We start from the raw sequence: 9,526 nt of genomic DNA, 5'->3' as shown, positions 1-9,526 counted from the left end.
TAGAATAATTGTTGCAAAAATCGAAAAGCATGATAAATTGAAAGTCTTATGTCAGGAAATAAACTCTGTATTCAACAAAGCTTCTCTCAAAGTAAAGATCTCAATGTTTCTCAGGTCATGAGAGACGTGTGTTGCCTAGTCGTGACATAAGATATAATAACATTCTTCTTCTTCATCAAATCTGATCTATTTTTTTCACTTGTTACTTTTACCTCATTATTTGCTATTATAAAAGGTTCGATTTTAGCACTTACAAAGCATTATATTTAAATTATATTTGTATAATACATTATATCCCCAGCATTAATGTCATTATCATCAAAACGTTATAAGCAAATAAAGTTGGTATATTGCATGATACTCTTACAAACTCACAAAATGCGTAGCCGTCATCAATCTCGGTTTTGGTAACATTTCTGAAGTTTTACTTCTTTTGAGCGAACCACTTTGTACGAAGTGATTGCAATCGATTATATTTATTCATTAAGTTCAGTAAATGTAGGTATCGTTGCAAAGAAGACGTCTTGGAATATATAAACAAGGGGTTTTCAAATTTTTTCTTTCAAAATAAAAATTAAATTTATTTACTTACTATAATTTACTAATAATTAACATTTTTTACTTCTCTGGACTTATTATTAAGTATAAATATACATCATTAATCTATAGAGACAGGTTTTAAGAATTAATAACCTGATAACTATCTTATAATTTAATGCATAATAATTCAACCTATCCGCGGAGCACGGATAGTTTTGTTTAGCATTAAGAGCATTAAGCTCTCCAGTGTAAGGTAAAGGAAATTCTGATATGAAATATTAATTTTCCTGATCGAATGGAATAATATTTTAATGTTCAACTATCTGCTACTAGGCAAATTATCTGAGTGTTGAAACATATCACTATAGCAGGAATTATACGCAGAGAGGGGATAATAAAGTCGGTCAAATTATTTTAAAGAAGAAATATGAAGCCAATTCTTCCAATATTTCCCTGTTTAAGGCGATGAAACAGATTGCACTATCTGCTATAAATTCTCAATAGTGACAAAATAAAAATCTCAAACAAAAAGGATTGTTTAATGGACGAATTTTGAATAGGTTCATTTTTTATGTGAAAATGTTATAATACCGTTTGAGGAAAGCGAGATTAAAATACATTGTAACAATAATACATCATTATATATTGCATTTAACTTTACGTGTAAATTACTTACTAATAATTAGTGCAACAAATTATATGAATATATTTATAGAGTGTTTTCTAACAATAATAATACCATAAATGCTAAAAATGATTCCATAGCTATCGTCGTGTCACTTATGCTAGACTAATATTTCTAACTGCTCCATACGACCAGTAAAACCAACTATCTTCATGGAAAGTTAATACTATATTAATAGTTATATTTAAATATTGATAGTTTTTTGATTGAAAAGTTTTTGTGGTTTTTATATTTTGTAAAAAATTAAAAATAGAACCCTCTCTCTATATAATTTTTTTTGATATCTGCTACCAAGGAGTTGTGGCATTTAATTTTCTGATAAAAAGCATATATACATATATAACATACATATATAAAGTATATATCTGTACATATATAGTGTTTTAGAAAGTAGACTCCAAAAATATATAAAAATTTATAGAGGAAGAGATAAAACTGTGTAATGTACTATTTATAGAGATGATTGGACTTTAAAAATACTCTAAATTTAAAACTTTTGTAAATTCCCTCATATGAATCTAGTTACCGCTTTAGACTTGAAAACTCCTAACCATTTTTATATCATATTTATTTTAAAATTGTTTACAATTATTTCTTACTATCCGTCAATTATTTATAATGAATATTGCATTATTCATACTCATGCCACCACTTTAAGCTCAATTAAAGCAACTAAACTGCAATATAAGTGCCTAAGCTTCTTGCACTATTATTTTTATAAAATATTAAAAATACGGGCACTTCTAAGATCATTTGACAGAAGTTCTTAAGTAGCTGTAGCTATTACACGCGCATTATAAGGAGTAGCATGAATGGAATCAGCACAACCCACCCACAACTGTATAAAATCCATGAAGATGTAGCCATTAAAATCGCATTGCTCAATAAAAATATAAAAACAGGAGCTGGAATAGTTCCCTCTGTGACAACAACAAAATATTTTTTGTTGTAATGCAAGAAACCTTGAAATATTCCTGCATTTACCAATGCATCTCCGAAGTATTCAGCATTGTTCGTCCGAAAAAATGGAGGAAAAAAACGGGCAAATAACAAACAAACAATTGGAAGTGAACGCAATTAGACGCTCATGAATATTTATGACGGCATCAAATATATTTTTAACTTAAATTGAAACCTTTTCTTTTTATACATCCAAACAGTAAAATTCACACACAAGTAAAGACGAGGTAATGGGCTGAGGAAAGGAAAAAACAATGTATTTGCTACCAAGCCAGGAGGCCTTCAATTATGGTTCGAAGGTGGACAGGTGACATAGCGCTATCATTGTGTTTATGACGTATAGCTATGGTGAATGGAAGTAATTTGGTAGGCGCAATAGCATTGAGGAGCATGCATGCAAGAGCTTCCAAACAATTACAAGTGTGATGTGCCGATAATTTATGACATCGTTTCCTGTCTTCTTTTTTAACAAATTGATTTTATGTTTAATATTTTACTTTTTTCCCCGAATGGATGATAAGATTATTCATGAAAGCTATGAAAAAAATTTATACTGATTGATGGCCGAATAAACGGTTCCATGAAATCAGGAGCTTACAACAGCAACAAAAAATAGTAACAATAAATTTTTCAATTATGAAATCGAAAATCAAATATATTATTTTATTCGATTTTATTTTTGTGAAATGATTTTATATTAGAACTGAGGCATTATTGAATGTACTATATTTGTATTAAATTTTAAAAAAATAAATAGAATTAGAAAAATATTATATTGTTTGGGACTAGCTTTCTCTTCATTTATATCATTGGTTACACTCCACTCTAAAGTTATATACCTTATTAAACACTTACATATATACTTACTATATTTAACAAAAGCATTGTGAAGTCAAGAACGCAAATCTGAAAAGAACTAAAGATCTTTGCTGTATGAAGAATATAGAGTTCTTCTTTACAATAGCGTGTTAAGAGCTGTACTAATTACACCTTGAGAAAGCTTCAAAATTAATACCAAAGGTGGTGCGGTTGCACGGTGGCGGCATCATCAGTCCTTATATCTTTCGAAATAAGTCGATCTGTCTGCCTAAGTCGATCCAAAATCGTACGCAAATGCATTCCATGTTCAGCTTCATCTTTTGAAGCAATGAAAATATCGTCGATGTACGCAAACACGAAATCAAGATCACCCAGAGTCTCATTCATAAAACCTTGAAAGTAAATTTTTAGTTTTTATCGAAACGAAATTGTAAACATTCTTTCTCCAAATATTAATAAACTAACTATTTCTGAAATTGAATTTGACACTTCAATTTCAATAAATTTTTAATCAATCCAATCTATTTAATAATTATCACTTCAACTTTAAAAATAGAAAGTTACTTTATACGCAAGTAATTAGACCTGCACTACTGTACGGATGTATTACATATAGCAAAGCCTCAAATACTACCTTAAAACAATTACAGATAGCTCAAAACTTGGCTTTAAGAAAACTGTTTAAGATTCTATGGTATATTAAATCAACAAACATACATAGAGATCTTAGGATTGACTCAGTGAAAAAATATATCAGAGACAGAGCTCTAAAATTATTCACTAAAGTTGATACGCTAATTAACCCCGCCCTAACAATCCTCAAGTCCACTTCTGGATTCTCAGGAAGATATGCTGATTTAAGGTCTGTCATCAACTAAAAGACAAAGAAATGATATGATTTTTTTTTTTAGCCTAGTTAAAGTCTAATGTGGGGTAAAGATAAGCCCCCCAGCCATTATAGAGTAAAAGTGTGTAATAGCACTAACTCAAGAAGAAGAAGAATCAAGAATCTCTGTTCTTTTCTTATATAGATTTTTGTTAACATATAAGTAGTGTTGTATGAGAGCACATATATATTTTTATATATTTTTTATAGTTTTTATGATACTAGAATAATTAAACCGCCGAAAATGATTTTGTCTCTTCTTCAAACTAGATCCAATAAAAAAATGTTTGTATTCAACTGTGGCAAATGTTCACTAATAAATTAAGTTCATTGTTTGATCTGTTTGACCAGATCCACTAAACAAACTTTCATTTACATTTTAAAAAACTGACGGTAACACTTTCTTAATCCACTTTTTAACATAGACTAATTTTGATGGTGACGACCTACGGCTACATTAATGTTTCGTCTTCTAATGTGATTTTATATCACAGTGGTGGATCTAAGTTTCATTCATTGTGAGGAAATGACAAAATTATTTTGGAGTTTTTTTAAAACTAAGACCTGACAAAAAATTATGCTCACTGTGCCTCATGAGATGTCTATAGCTTCTTTTAAATTTATCTCAGTCAACTGCCGAAGAAACCAATTTTTGCTAAACTTTCTTGCATTGCTAAAAATTTTGGGCGTTCTTCACAGGATACTTCTTCATTATTAAGCATCAGCCCACTTAATTATGCTCAAAAAAATATACTTTAACCACATATTGATCTGATTATTTTGTTAGAGAGATTTAAGCTCATGTGGTAAATAGGATATGAAAACCAATATGTGATATGATTGATTAACTAACATGATACCTTCTACTCAAAAAGTATCCGGATTTTGTTGTTTGTTAACTACTCCTTAATTAATAGACCTTTTTCAAAAATTTTTCTTTTGTTATATTGGTACACCCTTTCTTGACATATCGTACAAATTTGAGCGCCATCTATTGATTAGTTTGTTTACATCAGCTGTTAATGTGAGACTACCTCAAGTGCATTTAGCGATTTTTACTATGGAAAAACACGGCACCACTGTCTTTGCTCAGGCACCATATTCGCCAGATCTGGATCCGTGCGACTTTTTTCTGTTCCCGAAACTCAAATTGTCCCTTCGTGGTAAGCGTTTTGAGTCGATTGAATCGGTAAAAGAGAATTCGCTGAAAGAACTAAAAGCCATAACTGCACGGGCCTACGAAAAGTGTATGGAATATTGGGTTAAGCGTTGGCATATGTGTATCGCTTCAGAAGGAGTATATTTTGAAGGAGATAAAATAAATTTGGAATAAAATTTGTGTGTTTTATTTATAAAATCCGAGTACTTTTTGAGCAGAAGGTACGTCAAGTAAGAATGTTTTGACCTAAAATTTATTTAAAATCTAGTTAAATCAACCAAATTATTTTACTGATGTAAGAAAGTATTTCTTTTATTAAAATTAAATTTATATTAATGAAGTTCTAACTTAAGTTTCCTGCATATTATGTATATATTATTTAATATGTTATGGGAAAATAAATGATTATCCTTGGAAATGCGTACATTAAAAATAACACTTCATAACATGCACATCCATAAAAATAAAAATTAATGCACTGACACCCAATAACTTAGATATTAAGAAACAATTGACGTTTTTATTATATTTTTCTACATTTATTGCTTTCTATAGTTTGATTTTATTTTTTATCATAAGTTCAAAAATCAACAAAATGGCTGAAAAGATGCAAGATGGCTGTTGCATGTGGCACACAAAATGCTTCATTTTGCATAGCCACGTTTACATTATTACCAGTTACTTTATTTCTATCCACAGCATGTGTATTGTGACGATAAGTAAGCATAAGTATGATTGCTTGTTATGACCACAATAATAATAGCAAATACCACCAGCGCAAATATCCTGCCACATCCTTACAGCGACCGTTCAAAGAAAACATTCAACGGACTTGATATTGAAATTTTGCTCAATTGAAAATGTCGCTGTCGCTTCGAATGAAGTTTTAAAAGCGCATCTTTTATGGCTTAACATATTTTCTTGTTCCTTTTAAATTTATTGATTCTTTCTTTTTTTAGTAGTTTTAACTCTTGATGGACCAAGACCACAACAAAGCCCCGCATTGTAGCAATTTATTGTTCATTATGTTAGAGTAAATCGCCACACAAAAATCAAGAAAAATCAAAAGAATATAATAAATAAATATTTTATTAAGAATTATTGACAACAGTAAACATGTCTTAACATCTCAGAAAGTCATATCTAAATTTGGTTCATATAATTCTTATTCCCTATTTATGTACGTCACATCATTAACAAATAATATATTCATAAATCTTAGATACATTTTTTTGTCATTTTTCTAATTTAAAAACAAATAAATGACAAATAAACAATTATCATAAAGCTTATATAACTGAATATGTCTTTACAATCTTTAAAATACCTGAAACAATCACTGGCGCCATCTATTGTTATAAATAAATATGACAAAAATATATTCAAAAAATAAGCTTCTGTTATACCATAAAGCTTGTGTTTTGTTCAGTCACATATATATCTTGAGTTAAACCGGTTTTGTGCATAAGATTCTTCATTGACTGCAGATAAAATAGAACAAGCCACTAAATATAATGCAACCAAGGAAAAAACTAAAAATGACTGAGAAGAAAAGCTATATAAGTTAACGCCCGCAGTTTCTTGAAATCGGCCCTACGCTTAGTTTTATTAAGGGCATAATCATAATATATTATTTAATTGCGTGATTGCTATCAAAAACGTGACATCAACTAGAAAAGACTAGAAAAGTCCCGTTTGGGTTTCATAGCTCCCAACATTTTAAACGAAACAAAGTACTTTTACTAAGACTTTTGATAAGTAAAGAAGAACGTTAAAAATTAAGCAGAGCATTTTAATTAAATATTAATAAATAATAGTAATAATAATATTAAGAATTAAACAGAGTATTTTAATTTTAACTGGCCCGAGCAGGGACTTGATTTTAACTTATATAAAAATTATAAATTAATCAAAAAAGCGTTGAAACTTCAAAAATGTAGCATAATACTTTTAATATTAGATTTATATCTATGTAATGGCAAAATAGAATAGTTGAACAAAAAAATCCATAACACCCACTTCTGGACTTTATGTGTTTTTTTTAATTCTCGTAAAGATCTTCTAGAAAATCAGATTACTTTATGTTTAGACTAAACTTAATTATCACCAGTCTATGACTAACCTAGACGTAGTCCATTCTATATAATTTTAAAACACTCTAACAAAAGCAAAAAATTGGAAGGTAACACAGAAAAGATTTAGTTTACAAAAATGGTACACTGTTGATAATTGGACTACTCTAGCACTTCATTAAAAGTAATTATTACCGGATTATAGTTACCCCAAGTGTAATTTTTTAACAAAAATTTTACACACATCAGTCAATTACCTTGCTTTACATTCGATTGAACTTATAACACATCGATTGATGCATAATATTTATTGAACAATGTCGGCATTGTTACAACCTTTATTCAATTGGTAAAGTCGCAAAGATCTATGTGAGAACGGGTTTCTAATTTAGAGGTTTAAAAAAAATTTTATTATCTTTTCTTAGTGAGAAATATCAGTATAACATCATTATAACAGGTTATAAATATTAAAGAATTATCAGCATTGTTTCAGTACTATGGATCTATTACCTCGATTGCGAATCAAAACAATAGAGAAAGACGTAGTTGAAACCCATCTTCGACTGAACCCACTTATTGTTCATAAATCGGTTTTGAAGATCTTAACGCCAGTGTATAACGATGCACTTTATTATTATTATAACTTTTTAAACAATTTAAATATAAACACTCAGTTTACAGAAGAAAAATAATACTTCTCATTGTGACAATGTACATGAATTATTGCAACAAGGAGCCTATCGCAGATTTAGTCCTCTTCGAAGAACAATACTCCGCAGAGGATTATATTATTATCATGAGTTTGTAGTATAAAAATTTTTTTGTATTACTTAAATTATTTAAAACCCAGTCAAGCACATTTCTACCTATCCACCTACCTTTCACTATTGACTCCCATATTAAAAAAGTCTTACGTGAAAAATGATTTTCATATTCGACAGTAAACAATTATAGTGATAGGAACCATATATTATAAAAAGATTAAGATAAATATCGTTAAGTTGAAATAAAGATTTCTAAATCTTAAATATGAAATTTTTTATGGGATATAGAAAAAACTGTTTTATCATGTAGGCTCCGCAAATTTTTCAAACAACTAGGTATATAATTCATCTACAACTGAGAGTATACCCTTTAAAAGTGTAGGGTAAAATGAACTTTTTTTCATAACATTTAATAATAATAATTTAAAAAAATATTAGGAAAATAAAAATTTTATTTGTAATTATTTTTCTGTTGTCGAAACATAACAGTTTTCTAATAACATTTAATTATGAAACCTTTTTCATAAATATAAATTCTGCATATATGTATGTATGGCTTACACTTAAGTATGTCTGAGACAATAAACTGACTACTAATTTGCATAAATACAAAATCAATTAGTTGAATTAAATCTTATATATACAACTTTAGCTTGAAACATATTAATATAAAACAAAATTTTAATCATACTTTAACCATTTATAATTTATTATCTCACAAAACTGGCGCCATATCAATTTATTCCAGAACTGTTCTCAACTTTATATAACCGCTTGAAAAAACTGTTCCTACCCACATCATTACTTTTTATCCAGTCACTGCAAATGTAGCAAAGGTGTTCATCTGTTGTACTTCATACCCAACAAATTGAGTCATAAATGTCTGATACATTTTTATCAATTATGATTACGAATATACTTATCAGTAGCAATTGATTTATTGCTATTGAAGTAGTTACTCATTAATTAATTTGTTAAACATGTAAAACAGTGTTACATTCATTGTGAGTAGATAACAAAAAATGGAATATCATTTATTGTATATAATATTTAGTTTATATTTAATGTAAGGTGTCATAAAACTCTGTATATCTACATACATATATTGTAAATATATAGCATCAGCATAACACCATAAACAACCAATAAAAAGTTAAATTCAAATAAATGTGTAATGTATTGTTCTTAAATACTGAATAATATATACTGAATATATACTGAATATAAATAATTTACTTCAGGATTGATTAATAAATCGTTGCATAAGTATAGCATTGAAGTCGAGATGCATCTAAAGCTTATTAAAATAATAATGGGGCGCTCTCAATACAGTCATTAAGCCCTTAAATACTTTAATAATATGTATGTATATAATTGAGCGGCTATAAGAATAAGAATTATGTTAACTATGTTATGTTAATTATGTTAAATTATGTTATGACTTAGCCGAAACTTTAACAAATATTAGTGACAAATTAATTATTAACGATTTAATTACAAAATATACCATATATACCATAACATGTAATTATAATTTCGACCACTTCTTACTTTGCCTAATTAGATTTATGACAAATCTCATCCCAAGAATTTTATGAAGTTAGAGAAATTAATTAACATGTTAACATTTAGGTGGGTATA

The sequence above is a fragment of the Teleopsis dalmanni genome, chromosome 1, assembly GCF_002237135.1.
Source record: "Teleopsis dalmanni isolate 2A chromosome 1, ASM223713v2, whole genome shotgun sequence".
In the NCBI taxonomy this organism is placed as follows: Eukaryota; Metazoa; Arthropoda; class Insecta; order Diptera; family Diopsidae; genus Teleopsis; species Teleopsis dalmanni.
Note: the sequence above shows the minus strand (reverse complement) of the source record.